The following is a 16215-nucleotide window of genomic DNA, read 5'->3' as shown; positions in this document are numbered from 1 at the left end:
TTTATCCTATAAAAGATTAATACACCTAAAAAGATAGTAAAGTTCCAATCATTTAGGCAGTGAAACTTTCCAGGTCATCTAATAAATCTAATTTAATATTTGTGCCTTTTTTTCTTTTTCTTTACTTATAGCTACCTGAACTGTGAGGTAAAAGTATGTGGGATATTGATAAAATATTATATGGCCTAATGACTGCAATTTTATCTATGTTGAGTAACCAGCTGATACTAAAAGATATTTAGTTATTCTGAGTACAGTTGTTCACAAACATTTGCAGAATACCAGCTTGCAGCATGGTGCTCTATTTCAAATGTGCTTTTAGAAAAGCAGGTTCAGCTAGGGAAAAATATGAAACACATTTGACAGACAGAAAGTTCACCTTTGAAAAAGGAGTCTTTCATAGTGCTTCTTAAACCAAAGAGGCTTTTTTCTGCTGCTATTCAGAAACAATAAGTATTTTATAATTTTCTTCTTCCATCTCTTTTTCAAACCTTTGAAGCCATGCTTTTGTAAGAAAGGAAAAAAATTTTTTCCCTCAGGATAACAGGAACAAATTTGTTACGTAGTAAAAGTCCAAAGTTCAAGCTCAGAAAAATATGACAGATGTTTATATATTTATAATATTGTACCTTCTACCTAACATGGACTAAAAATATCCTCAGAGGTCTTTCATCTTTTTAAACAACAGAAATTGTTCACATGCTGTGATATTGCTACAGTGGTCTTCTAAAAACTGTTTTAGAACTTCTGTTATAGTTAAAAATGACACATATTTTTATAAGAATGTAATAAAACATCTTGTACAAAATCCTACAGTTCTCTACTGAAAGGAATTACGAATCTTCAAAGGTCAGCTATAAATACCTTTTCTAATGCTTTTGTGACTGAAAAGAGCTTTATAACAATGAGTATAATCTTTGTCTGTGCAGGTTTTTTTTTTCAAAGAAAACACAATTTGGTAATTTCTACTTGTTCAATTGGTTTCTCTACCTCTCTTCTTTACAGGTACTCTGCAAAGTTTTTCCTTTCATATCAAAGAAGAAAAAAATAAACCTGTTGGAAGGGAGTAACTGGTATCCTTGTAAAGTGGACTGAGGGTCTATCTTTAGGGTAGACTTCAGGAAGACAGACTTCAGAGAAAAAAGCTCAGTTAAGTTTCAGTGTGTGATACAAAGTGAAACGATTGTGGAATATAGAGAAACACAGAAATACCAGATTAACAAGTAGGATTGCTCTTTTCATTGTTTCCTTAGATAGGCCTCACCCATAGTTGTTTCCAACACCAGAACAGATACAAAATAAATCCTGAAGGGCAAAAGAAGTTCTACTGAGCTCTACTATGTTTCACAATTACAGTCTTCAACAGTTTTTACATTAAATCTATAATAATATGAATGGATAGTGAAGACGTTGCAGAGTTCTCATCCAAGTGCATCTTATCTGCCATTTTAAGAGATTTCATGGAGTCTGTCTGTCTTTGTTTATTTAGTGTTATCCTTAATGCAATAAACCAAACAAGACACTGAAATATGAGCTGAATAAACCAGTAAGGTCCACTGGAAATACAAGAACTCCTAACATCTAGGGTTTGGAATTGTTTGGAGTTTTTTAATTATCGTCCCTTTCTTAATACAGAGTGTAAAAGTGTTATTTCATGGAAACTAGCAGAGAGAGAAATATACTGACCTTTGTGGAACAAAAAGGTTTACCATGATGGAACTAGCCAGTAATCTTAGTGGTTACCTGGGCTTTCCTGCAAAGCAAAAATTCTTTCAGAAATATATATATATAAATATTCTAAGCATTTTCTATGTATCTCAAACAAATACATACATATCCCATGTCCTTACCTGAGATAACTATCACCAGAAGACAAACTACTCCTAGACGTTTCTTGATGGCTCAAAAAGAACACCTCTGAAGGTTTTTATAACCAAGAAAAAAAAAGAACCTATGCAGGTAAAAGTGACAGAATTAGGAGCCTCAGTGTTATTCAAGCTGACACACTTAAAACAGTTCACTTAGTCTGTATGTGAAGACATGGAAGAACATAATTTTTTATGCCTCAACTACTTAGCCTTTAGACCCCCAGGATACCATGGTCTCTTTCATGGCACTGGGTCAGACTTCTCTGAGACTAGGTATCACCCTTCCAGCAGGTATGATATGCACATTCTACAGCAACAAAATGAGGAAAGAGAAGATTTCAACCTTTTCCCTTCAGAATAATAGGGGTGCTTGCCTTTTTTTTCCCCCAGAAGTAGTAGCAAAAATCATGCTTTTGATGGTGTACTAGCAGCAAGTGGTGCTCAAAGGCTGTATAACAAGCCAGATATCAGCTTCAACAACCTGCCCAAGGAATAACATGAATATACAGCCAGAAGCAAGATAATACACCTCAAAATAACACCCAATGCAAGCATTGTAAGGGCTGAGTGAGTACTGACCACCACATGATGCCAGACACAGAAAGAAAACTCAGCTACAAGTGGATCCCCAGCCAGAGCCAAAACTCTGGACATGTAAGAAAACAACCAAGGAAGTGCAAAATACTGCTTAAGTTTTTAAATACAAGCAACAGAGTCTACAAAGTAAACAGACTAACTGTTCCTTTTTTTCCAGAGATGGTTTTGAGACATTCAGTTCATGAAGCTCTGTTACAGAAATCTGAAGATTATTTCATGTCCAGAAATTGTAAGGAACTGAAAAGAATAGTAATTTTAAAAGACTGCTAAATACTGACATTTCCAGTGCTTAGATCAATGCAGTAATAATTCATCCTGTCTGAACTGTTGCAATCAGGAATGCAACACGACCCTTTATGTCATGATTCCCCAATTACTTTCATTCAGTTTAGATCCACACTACTGCTGAAGGAGTTAAGCCAGTCTCCTTTCCCCCCTTCCCAGTTCCTTTCCCCTCTCTTGTGCTAGCACTAGCACTCAGGAAAACACATGGTGCACCCAACAGGGATCTCATATCCATGAAAACTACAGTTGGGGGTTTAGTTTCTAACCAGACCATTGCCAGACCCAGTTGACCTTGCAGTTCCATGAATGTTCATGTCTGTTCAAGGGAAGGGGCAAGAATAAACAACTAAAGCCATGCCCTTCAGTAGCAATGATGATTTATCCCAGTTAAACTGCTGTCAGACCCCATGTAATGGTTGCCACAGAAAACCTTAAAACGGAGCAAAGAGACTGTCACCTACTGTAGCCTTGCATAGGAGCAGTGACAGTGATTTCTCAGCTACCTCTTACAGTTTCTTTTTCTGCCTGGCACTTCATTTATTTTTCTGTTATTTAAGCAATTCAGTTGCAGTAATAATAGTTATTCAAGGCTCATTAGCTAATGAGAATAATTGCCTATTGTCATCTTTATTAAATCCCTCCTTTTTCTTTTTCTTTTTTTTTAAATAGTCATGGTTCTTACAGTACTTCTTTCCCCTAAGTTGAATAGGACGAGTTTATTTCCATAGCATCTGCTAGAATAGGATGTTGGTTTAATAATTATGGATTAAATCTCTGTACAAATTAAATCAAAAGCATCTCTTTTATTGAATTGCTGCTTCAATTAACCCATTGCCATTCAGATGCAGGAATTCTTCTAGAAGAACTCCAAGCCTCTGTTGTTTTCTGTCTAGGAATCAGCATCCTTACTTGTGCTGTAACTTCCCTGGGTCCATGCAGATTTTACAGTGCCTCTGACCTGCTGTGAAGGGAGTTGTATTTCCCACCCCACAAGCACACAGATCTTCCCTCGCTGCCCTTAGACTAATTTAAGGACACGTGGAGAATTTGGCAGACGCTACTGCAGTGAAGTGAATGGAACCATTGTAGTTAGTAAGGGTTTCATGAACAAGTCCATATTATAGTGTCATAACACAAATATATAACTAATTAACTAAATAATGAAAGGGAAACATAAAAACAGTTTCTGATGCCTGGGGAATTACAGAGCCTAAAGCTCAAACAACAGCTTTAAATAAGTATTTCTTTGGGTTTTTTTAAGACAGGTTGCTTTATTTTAATACACATTGTATATTAAAATCAATTATAATCTATATTGGATTTTGTGGTTATAATTTGTATTTCTGCTTTATGTGTCACTCACTCATTAGTTTCCTAAATAACAGAGAACGCACTTAGTCAGTTGGCATTTTCCAGTGTTTTAATTGCCTGCTGTGATATAATTATTGTGACATTTTGGGATGTTTTTAACATCCTGAATTAAATATTCTGACATCCCACAGAGCACTTCATGAAAACAGTCAAACTGTATTCAAGTCATTAGGAGTCTACAGTTGTCCTTTAATATTAAAATTATTTTTGACACAAAAAATGCAGATAAAATTAAAGTGTTTAACAACTTATATCTTATGTCAGTTTTCATCTTTAAAATTTTAAAATGTTAGAATATAATGAGTAAATAGGGAGCTCAAAATACAACATTAATTTTTATTTATTTTCCTTTATTTAAAGTAGCTATCAAAGAATGTTACATATGAAATCCTATCTACAAAGCTTAATTTTTGGTGACTTTTCACAGCAAAATATGCTACAATTATTTTAAAGAATAAAATAAATTATTTATTCTGATCCTCCTTTCACAATGGCTGTGAAATATTGTACATCTTTAAAAATTATTTTACTGGCCACAGAAATATTTTATGGCACAACACAAAATGCTTTGACCTCCAGATTAGACTTCATTTCTGCGAACAGTAATTACTTAATGGATTAAACTATGAGAACGATGTATGTAAATAAAATGTTGTGAATTAGTTTCTAACAATGTGCAAGAATTCCTAAGATAAATTTATATAGTACACAGCCATTTCTCTGTCTTGTTTTTTTCAGCCCCGTTTTGCAGATAGTTCAAGTTTCCTGGTACGTGCTAGGAGAGCACAGAAGAGGTTTTGGGAACCACAAAGCCAATAAGGTCAGCTCCACTCAGCCCTTGCAGCCCCTCCTGTCTCTACCACCACTACTACAAAAATGTGTAGATCTTGTCAGGGATAGAAAGGGAAGTTAGGAGACTGATGGAGGTGCTGTAGCCCACTGGCAATCTCCAGTTTATACCTGGTCCCTAACAACTCATATGCTGGTTTCTGCACAGCACTATACTAAATTGCACTATAGTCAGACTAGAAAACCAGACATAACCTGCCACTTACCCATGTGAGAGTATGGCTCTAAGACACAAACTGTGCAACTCAATATTTTAATATATTCTTAATGTTTCAGTTATACTTAGCACTGATACCCCAAAAACTCGAACAAACTCCTCAATTCATATTCTTATTAAATAATGATTTCTTTTTATCTTAACTGCAAATTTAGTTAGATTATGACATTAATTGTTTAAATTTCAAAATATTACATATATTTTCCTGTGATACAGTTTACAAATAAATGCAACCCTGTAACACTGAAATAATATTCCACAAGTTTTAAATGTAATTACCCATGTTTATACAAAAATATATTGGGTTATTGAGTGACCAAGGTCCATGAAAGATGATTGACAACACTTTATAGCTTGTGTGGAAAGACAGTAGGTGGTAGAAAACCAGAACAGAAAGGTGATGAAGCAACCCTATGCTATGGTGGCATAAATTTAATAGCAAGAATATAGAAAGTGAAGTTCTTTCTATTTCTTAGGCACAATGCAGAAAAAAAATCTTCTAAATCAAATCAATTATCTGATACAAGTGAAGAAGATGACAGTACTACTGAGCACAGCATGTGAAAAATTAATGTCCATTGTAACTTTAGTGAGAACCTGGAGAGAGAGATAATGGAGATACAACCAGGGGACAAATTTGCAGCAAGAATGTTACTTTTATGTATTACCTGTCTCTTCTGAGTTATAGCTTTACTTATGTGAGTACTTTTTTTTATTTACTTTATATCTTTCTGATGATTCATATTGACTTGAGTATGCCCTAGTGTACTTACTACAATAAAATTCACTCAAACAATCCCAATTATATGATCAAAATCTTCAATAACTCAGCTGACATTTAATGCTGCCACTCTGTCCACACATCAGACTTCTATGCAGACTTGAATGTCTTTTTCTGTTCAAATCATGTCTTCACTTTTTATATGTCTTTAAAACTTTTAAAATGAGTTAATTATAATTCCAAACAGCAGATGCAGGGTTTAAAGGCCAAAGGGTTTGCACTAACAGGATATCTAAGCAAATATCCTGTTAACTTAAGTGAAACTAGCTCTCTTGCCAATCAGCAAGGATATGGAACCAAGAAATAAGAGATTAAAAATAACATGGTTAAAATTAAACTCACAAAAACTCTGTATTTATAATCATGAGCAGATCACCACTGGTCTTATTTTATCCTATTTCTGAACTACTTTTTAATATGTTATAAGATCATGAAATTCAGTGAGACCAAGTGTGAGGTACTGCACCTGGGTCAGAGCAATCCCAAGCACAGATACAGGCTGGATGGATAATGGATTGAGAGCAGTGCTGAGGAGAAAGACTTGGGGGTGTTGGCTGATGAGAAGCTCAAAATGACCTAGCAATATGGGCTTGCAGCCCAGAAAGCCAACCACATCCTGGGCTGCATCAAAAGTAGTGTGGCCAGCAGGTCAAAAGAACTCTTATGTAACAGAAGCAAGATTTTAAAAAGACTTTCAAAAAGTTTTAGGGGATTGTCTTTTTCTTGCAGGAATATCTATTCAATATTTTTGTGCTTATATGCTGAAAGATGCTAAAAGACCATCTCCTCCTCCTCCTTCTCCTTTGTTAGAAAATAAATATCCATTTAACAAAAAAACCCTTATTTCTCTAATCATCAACTTCATCACTTGCTCTGAGGTAGTATGGAGCTACTGTGATATATTTATTTACATAGTTCTTTCAGATGTATCAGAGTGATATCTGAGGTCCTGAATAAAATCATGCTCACGTTTCAACACTATCAGTGTATCAGGTATTTTGCTATTCATAAATTGGATCATTATCTTTACTGGAGGAATATTATATCAGATTAGCATTTTCATTCAATCAAAGGTTACTGTTCTCGAGCGTGTCTCCCACTTGTTGCCATGTACTATGCTCATCTTCACATTATGGAACTGGTTTAGAGTGCAAAATCTGCATTATTTTCAGACAAAACTAAGCTAGAAGGTTCCAGAAGCACAGGTAATAGTGTCCACTCCTGGCCAGACAACTAGGACAGGGGTCAGACTGCAGCAAGTCCAAAGTAAACCTCCAAAAAGTATAAATAGCAACTTAAGACACGATCACCAGGGCATAAGTCTATAGGTTCAACAAGCAAAGCCACTTGCTGATGTGAACACAGCCTTTCTGTCCAGAAAAGCGCTATAGGAGGTTTGATGTTTAAATGCACAAATCACTCAAAAACAAGATTTTTAAGAGAAATCATAAGCACTATGGTGACTGAAACAGATGACAGGAAGTTTTTCTCTTCTTATGAGGTATATAATGATTCGGCGGAACATCAGCCCTTGCCAGTGGTTCACCTTTATGTGTTTCCCAAAATATCCAGTGATAAGCCATCCTTGAGACTTAAGCTTCCAGGTTATCTCTAACAAATCCCTCCTGACAATGCATCTTCACCTCTTAAATAAGAAACTCAACAAGATGATCCATACTCCACTCTTGGTTCCATCTGCAGAGATTTAAACCTCTCCCTCTAAGAAATATCTATAACCATGAACCTCTGGGTGATCTGGGGGAGAAGGTGCCTTCTATCCATACTACTGACACTGTGACATCATGGAGAAAGGTATTTGTCATAAATTGGATAGGAAAGAGAGACCAACTTCAACTTATTGATTGCAACATTTCTGTTTAAGACAGGAATACTCAATAACACTGCAGGTAGTTGTATCTGCCATTGCAGAAAGTGATCCCAAGTACTGGTTTAGAAAAAACATTATAACTGCATTTTGTCAGGGCCTAATCCTGTGTGCTCTGAGAATACCTCCCAGATGACGTTGCTTAGAGGATTTGGTAGAAAAATAGTTCCCAGATCACTGCCAGACTGAGGCAGAACATAGGAAAACTTCAAGCAGCCTTGGACATGCACAAAAACAACGGTCTAGACACATTTACACATTTAAAGACAAAGAAACAAATAAAGTAGAGAGTATTTAGAATGAAACAGCTACTGAGTAAGGTCTTTTTGGATCGTACTTTAGGCTTCATAATCATAAGCCTTTTATTTGATCTACTACGCAATTCCTCTGATTTTGAGGTCTATTAGTACTTTTCCTACAAAAGAAATAGCAAGACCTTGAAATAATAAAGAAAGGCAACTGCTCTGCAGAAACCAGAGCAGATGAAAAGAAGGAATCGTATATACTGCAAACTGCATGACACAACAGGCTTTATCAAGGCAGTTTGAGCACTGGAGGTAGGTCAGTGAACTGACCCCGAGTGCCCAGCAGCTGCGGTTACAGACCATTTCCAGCCCCTGAGCATACTCCTTTCAGACTAGCTCAGATAGCTCTGTGCTCTGCTGCAGTCAACAGGCACAGCATAAAACCAACCCAGGAAAGAACTTTTGGTATGCACTTAAGTTCATACTTAGGAAAGTGGGTAAGTGGCTTGAAGTTAATCACCTGCTTAAGTGCTTTCCTGAATTGGAGCCATATGCTGGTATAACCGATAACTGTTATCTTTATGTAGACTTCGTTTTATAATTCTATACAGAAGTAGAGAAGGAAAGTATTCAGGTTAAAGGAAGGGGAATGAAGCTGAGTAAATTCTATTCATGCTAGTTTTGTTGACTTTTTTCAATGCTGTCATACCAGTTTGATCTTTATTTAGAAATCTGTTTGATTTTTGTAATTTGAGATTGATATGTTTCTAAGCAATAGCCTAGTTATAAAAACATATTTCCTCATTTCCCCCTTACTTTTTGTTTTCCCTCATATTATAACAATTTGTACCATTTCTTACCTCAATTGCTAAATAGATATGGTTGTTAGGTTTGCAGTAATTCCAGCCATAACTGTTCAGTGTATACGGCAGAGAGCTGTTTCCTGTCCCTCACCCTGGTGAACAGCATATCTTAGTAAATATTTACAAAGAAATAATTTCAGTGCAGTTTAATTAAAATGTTCATTTTTAAAGAATTGGAAATATATAAAGTTGATATTATTGAAGCAATTTTAAAAAATCAAAACAAATAAGAAAATGAGCTAGAATTAGTATAGTCCTATTGCTAATTGTAAACGACAGGACATTTATTCTTGGAAACAATGATTCAGCACAGAATATTTTATGTTCACTGAATTCAGAAGAAAACAGTTCCACACCTTTGTGTTTACTAAACATTTTCCAACATATGTCATAAAAAGTGAAAAAAATATTGTTAGCTATTCTGAAAAACTCCTAGGTTTTCATAAATGTAATTTATTCTGCTCACACAAGAACTGAGTCAGATGCAGTTATAACATCAGCAAGGGCATCAATCAGTCCAAAGTTTGATCTTTGCTTTCTGAAAATTGTTGTTCAGGTTTTTAAATACTCACTCCATTTCATTTCAGGGGTAGGAAACTATCCCTGCGCATATTATATTTCAGACTTGGTGTTACACTTTTTTCCAGAACAAAAAGATACTTTATACAGCTTCAGTCTTGCATAGTTTAAACCAAGCTTTACTAAAAATTCACCTGTGAAAAGTGGCAAAAAATGGTTACAGAATGTTACAGAAATAATTATTTTGCAGATATAGAGATGAATAATGAAACAAGAATACCAATATCTTCATTTTTTACTTGCAGTCGAGTAAAAAAAATGGAATTCTTTGAATTCTAGGATGGAATTTTTGGACCAGCCAACACTTGTCCACATGAATTTTCTTACAGTATCAAGGCTTTAAGTTACACACTAAAAAAGAACTCAAATTCAGCCAGAAGCATGACATTAGTTCACTTTCCCCTTTTGTAAAAGATCAGTTCACCCAAAGATGCTATAGATTCATAATCCCTAGAAAGAAGTTCTTTTGGATAAATAATAAAGCAGAATAAACTATGCCTGTAACTAGAGCAAATTCAGAAATATTGAGACATGTTTATAAAATGGCCTGAGAACAAACCTGTCCCCTACCTGCTAAGGCCCTAGAGGCTGTGACTTTCCTTGCAGTTCTTTTTCCTTACCCCAAAATTTCCCAAACTGAATACACTCTGTACAACCTCCTCAACAAAGACAACTTTTCTATTCCCTCTGAGACTTAACTATTTGAGCATTAATGGCACTGTAACTTAATCCTCTTTTATAAATTTGTTTCCTGTAGAAATTCACTATGTCCTCTTCTTCAGCCTCTTTCTCAATCTCCTAAAAAGGCAAGAGTTTTTCTCATCATGTAAGAAATCACTTATTGTAATTATTGTAATAATCCTATTATTTTACACCTACACCTTCTCCCGAGTGAACATGGTTAACTTTTCCTAGGGCAACTACCTCCCTCTCCCCTGTGGACTTCACCTGAGTAGAGTGCAACACCCAGAGCAGTACACACAGGTAGTTGTTCTCTCTGTGCCCAGTCACAGCTTTATTGACAAAGTATAACATAGAGTAAACTATGTACAAAAACTTCAGTTGACTATCTGATAGACCTGGTTATAGCTCTAAACTTGGGTGATTAGGTTAGCTAAAAATAGCCTTTGTGTTTTATTTTCTAATCTGAAATGTATCTCTTGTAGAAGAAAGGAAAAAAAAGAAAAGAGATGTTGATTTATAGCCCTCATTTAGGGAGTGATTAGCTTGTATTTTGCATTTCTCAGTTCTTGTACTGTGTAATTATTTGAATATACTTTCCTTTGCTCTGATTCTTTTGAAGATGGCACATTACAGGTTTTTTTAATTCTGTTTTGGGTTTGCTTCATTGTTTATTGGGGTTTTTTGGTGTGGGTTTTTTTTTGTTTTTAATAAAAGATCTGCTGGTACTGCCAAGAAAGCCCACAGTATGTGCTGAAGACAGAAGCATTGGTTATGTTAGAGGCAAGTCAGCAGATCTTCTAGGAATCTTTCCATAAATTCCATGATCTCCTCAGGGAGAGATGCAAGATGACTACCAGATCAGTTAATATTTGAAGAAAGATGATTTCTAAGTCATCATTTCTTAAACAAGCTACATCAAAATTAAATGAAAGCTCTCTAAAATGAAACTTCTAGAAGCTTATGTAGCTCAGAGGTTTGTATAGCTTGTACCAAGCGGATTTCCTTACAACCTCTTCCTCTAGCTACTCTTGCCTGTCACATATATAGAATCAACATTTCTTCTCAATATGCAGTAGGAAAAACTTGTGGTAATGGCCCTTTCTTCACATACTTTTGCCTCATTGGTAAGACCACATTCAACCATCTCTCTAATTCTGCCATATTTATATAAGATGCAATGTGAAGGAAGAAAAATGTGTAACAATATGTTTCAGTTTTCCTTTATATTGACTCTAATTTTCATATTGAGCTTTGCTTGCATGACAAAGGACTGCTACTGGGTTTTGTATATATATGTGGCTTTGGTTCTGAGTAAGGAAAATCTGTTGCAGGTGATCTAGATTCTGCACAGAATTGAACTGTTTCTTCACTTTTAAGGTTTGTTTGTTTTCAATGCTATAAACTGGCATTTTAAGGAAGCATATTGGCTCTAAAAGATTTGGTTTATGTGCATTTCCCTGCTCCAAGGCATGTTATTGCTTGGCTGAATACCTCTGTAACTAAGAGGAAATGTCTTTCCAGATAATCAAAAGGGTGATCATCTTCTCATGTCTAGAATCTCCACCATCGTTTAAGTTTCTGTCTTTAGATAAACCTACTACATCATCTTTTCTGCCTCTAGTCAAAGCACAGATGTGCTTCCAAGAGTAAATTCTAGTGTAGATGATACAGCCAATTCCCATGTTGGAATTATCTGACCATCAGATACTATATGGTAAAAGTCACTATGAGGTGTACAAGAGAAAAACAAAATTAAATTAAAAGTGGTGCCTTAAACACCTCAAGTATACCAAAACTTTTTAGTAAGTGGTAGAGGAAATAAAGGGAAGAAGAAACTTTACATATCTTTACAGGAGAAGATCTTGACAGATATTGAATAATTTACCTCCAGAAGCTCAGACTTTCAATGGTGACTGAAATTTTGTGTGTTTTATGTTAAAGTATTTTTGGACTCTTTTACATTTTGGAAATTACTTAATTTTTTTTTAATTACTGTTCTCTCTACATTGAGCCACATAAAAAGTTATTGACTGCTGAAACAATGAGGGAATAATTTATAAATTGTGGCATTCTATAGTTCTGCATTTGACTTTGTCTGGAGTGACATTATTTTATTAGAAATATAACTAAATATTTTTAATCCTCATTTGAAGATGACAAGGTAGTGGTCAAGAGGGAATCCTTGATGAGTAAGTTTGTTTAGCATGCATCAGAAAATGTCGACAGAAGACTCCAACAGTATTTGGTACTTCTAAAAAATGGTTTACTATTTTGTAGTTTTCTTTAATGATCTGAAAATAAACAGAAAATCCAAAATATGAAAACCTGTATCTAATGTAAAAATTGCTCCATTTGTCAAGGGCAGTGAGAATGAGCTTATTGCATTGCATTCAGTTGATTACATAAAATACGGGTCTTAGTGTAGCCAAATGAAAAGCATTTATACGAAAAAGAAACAGGCATTTCCTATAAAATACCATATTCTAGACGTCAATTGTCAAAAAAATCCAGAGACAACAGCACAGGCCCAATGAATTCCTCTAGAAAGAAGACTAATGTGGTTCAGAAACTTATGTTCAAACAGAGAAGCAATTAGCATGCTTTAACTGAAGTGATTTCACTTCCAATATCTCATTTTTGAGATTTTAAAAACATTCTGTTGCCTGTTCTTGTTTTTCCTTTGACAATCCAGAAAACAGGCCAGCAAGAATCATAATAAAATCAAAATCAAACTCTGGAATATGGACGAATTTGTGACTGCAATGTAGAAACACCTCTTTGTTTCCTCTCTCACTTATGACAGGCTCTCACTTATTACTCTCAAAGTATTTCTGAGGCACCTATCAACCCTGACTTTTTTCCTCTCATTCACTTAATAAACATGACTTCAAAATATAAAAAAAATATATTTCATTGTGAAGTACATTTCTTAAAAGAAAGTTGCCATTGCTTACTCATTTAAAGAACATGATTTTGAGGACTATCTGGAAAATCTCACAAATGTTGATCATATCCATTGAGTATTTTTGGCCCAAGTGTGATGATGTTCCTGAAAGGATGCCATCATGCAATAATATTGAACACAATGTTGAACTCTCTTCATATCAAGACATCCTTGGGTACCATTGATTTGTCACACGTTGTGTAAGAGTTTATGACAACTTTGACCAGAAGTACTCAAATTAAGAAACAACCAGGCCACAGCTGGTAGTTAATCTAGTCTTTGACTATATTAATTCGTTTCATACTTGGGTACACATGGAGCTCTTTAAACATTAAGCACAGGGCTCCTGAGGAATCTTTCACGAGAAAAAGAATGGCTGTTTTAACCAAATGCTTTGAGAAGCTGAGAATAACAGGAGAGTGTGTGTCATAGGGAATTAAAACAGAATGCTGTGACTGTATTTTAATTGGCATAGACAAGAAACAGCAAGATGAGAATTGGCATGTTTGGTTAAATTTGAAAAATGTTTTTTAACTGCACAGAGGTAGTAACCTTGTTACTGTTATCCCTTCACTGGGCACAGAATTAGCTTAAGTGTTTAAGAGAGAACATGTTTTATCAGTGTCCCCTACATTTAACCAGCTGATCATCCACGTATGAAAAAAAGGGAAGGAGGAGTTTTAGTTTGTAAATGTGCAACATTTCTTGTGCTGGAGTGTGAAAGTCTTATTGAAGCTCTGACACATCTACCCAGGGACCTTTTGTGGGGAGAATGGTGATAACTAGGGTGAAAACATGACAGCTGTGGTAAGGGAAATCTGATAAGTACCAGGATACCAGTGAGTGGGAATTTTGCACTGGTGAATTTGTACACTAGCATAGCACTCTATACATAAAGATACTTGAGCATCATAGCAAATTGTGCTGACCTGGACTGGTTTCACCTGATGGGCCAAGTCTATCTCAGCTCATCAGGTAGTTTTGGGGAGATAATTTTTCACATATGCACCAGTTTCTGTCTATCAACCTACAGAGCCCTACAGAGCTACACAGGAATTCCCCAGTAGCTGATGAAGCTCCTGTCTTCCAGGTCAAACCTGGTAAGGCTATACCAAACATAAAAGCACCTCCACTAAAAGTCCTAGTATCTCTGAATGCAGTGAAAATTCTGATACTCAGACTCTACTTTATTCTAGTTAGTGTATTCTTCTCATACTTTCCTTTCCTAGAAAGGAAATGCAAGATGTTTTAAAATATAATATTTTCCCTGATAAGAAATACTGATCCTAGCAGTAAAAAGATGTTATTTCCAATAATCTGTTGCTAATAACCATGCAAAACAGTTGTACAAGGTCAGTGTTGAAATGGAGCTGAGATTTATTTTAGAAGTAGCTCTCCATGCATAAAAGGAGCATTCACAGAGGACAAAGCCACTGCTAAGGAGACTAATGAGTTCTTTGCATCAGTGTTGGAGGTGGGAGAAGACAGGGAGATCCTTATGCTGAGCCCCTTATTCTGGGAGGAGGGAACTTGGCAGAGGCATTGTCTGAAATCAAAGTAGCTATGGAACAAGTTGATAAAATAAACACTAAAAATAAATCACCATGACTTGAATATTTGAGTTCTAAAAGAACTCCAGATTGAAATAGCTCAATTACTAGTGGAAGTGCATGAGCTCTTACAGTTTTTTGGAAGCTGATGTAGAAGATCTCTAGGGATGGTATCTTCAAAATAAATAAAAATTGGGAAAATCAAAACAAACAAACAAAACACCAAAAACACCACCAGCCCTAAATCAAGACCAAAATTACTTTGGATCATAAAAGCTTATGCCATTTCTACAATGATTTTGTAGCTAAAGCTACTCCACTTCCATAGTCCTGTAGGTACAGTGATAAAAGACTAGAGCCCACCTAAATCATCAGCAACTGATCCTGTTGGTTTAAGACATTCCTAGCACCTCCTTTGACCCTCTAGTCTAAATGACTAGTTGAATATCACTGGAATCTATATTAAGGCAGCAACACCTGATTGATAAATGTTGAGGAAAAGCTGGTTGTGCAAATACATTAAAGGCTAACAATATGAGAAATAATCTAAATAGGAAGGGCTTATTACAAGAGTATGAAAAGTAATCACTATGAAACCTTGTCAGCCAAATGACAATGAAGTGATGGTACAGCCTTGGCTTATAACAATATTTGTGTAACACTTAAGTCTGTGTTGTTTTTTTTTATTTTTAATATTAAAACACTACTGTTAAGATAGAATTTCTATCTTAAAAAACAAAGCATTGCTAGCTGTCACACTTGCATTACAAATTTTGCTGTGTCTTTAAGTCCAAGACTGTAGAACCCCTGAAGACAGGAGCCTCTTAGCTTTTCTTTGAAAGAAATTGCAAACATAATAGTGCAGAAAAGATTGAAAACATACCTTGATTCAAACCTAAGCAGAAGGGCAAGAAAAAATGCAAAATGGAAAGTAATAGGATAGAGAGACTGAATGAAGAAGGAAAGGATGTGAATGACTGTGGCACTATGCCCAAACCAGAAGGAGCAGGATCCCAGCATTGCTCTGAATTGCTCCACACCAGTTTCTTAGCCATCTTGCTCTGTACTGTGGGGAGGTATTGCCAGGGAATATAGATATCTAGCTGTGGAAACATCCTTCAAGGCAAATGGTAGGAACTTAAACACTTAAATTTTTAAACAAGAGGAGGAAAAGGAAGAAACAAATGTTTGGGGTTTTAGAGGAAGTTGCCTTGTTTAAGGTAGAGAAGGAAAAGATTAGTTCTATTTGCATCTGAACCCATGTATAGTTGGAATGAAAAAGGCTTTTCCAAGGATGATCAACTTATGGGAAAGGACAAGAGCAATGTTATGCATTTTCTTATGATGATCTGCAGTAGATCTTCTCTGTTTCCTTTTCTCAGCGGGAGTCCAATGGGGAATTGTTCAGTCTGTCATATTCAGCCTAGTGTGACTTCATTTTTTTATTAGCTGAGAGATTACTTCATGTAGTCCTAAAAAGGAATACTTAATATGAAT

The 16215-nt window shown here is 35.6% G+C and overlaps 1 long non-coding RNA gene across 1 annotated transcript in view; it reads right to left on the bottom strand.

Annotated features, from left to right (window-relative positions):
- The window catches only part of LOC127462682 (uncharacterized), a 131727-nt gene extending 122592 nt beyond the window's left edge, over positions 1–9135 (bottom strand). The window contains exons 1-2 of the long non-coding RNA XR_007900523.1: positions 8959–9135; positions 1687–1753 (exon numbers count right to left, since the gene is read on the bottom strand). This is a non-coding gene — a long non-coding RNA (uncharacterized LOC127462682). The remainder of the gene's footprint in view (positions 1–1686; positions 1754–8958) is intronic.
- Positions 9136–16215: the final 7080 nt, after the last annotated feature.

The sequence above is a fragment of the Manacus candei genome, unplaced genomic scaffold (genome assembly GCF_025592945.1).
Source record: "Manacus candei isolate 608988 ecotype Guabito, Panama unplaced genomic scaffold, ASM2559294v1 h1tg000135l, whole genome shotgun sequence".
Taxonomy (NCBI): Eukaryota; Metazoa; Chordata; class Aves; order Passeriformes; family Pipridae; genus Manacus; species Manacus candei.
This window is presented reverse-complemented; position numbering and strand designations above follow the sequence as displayed.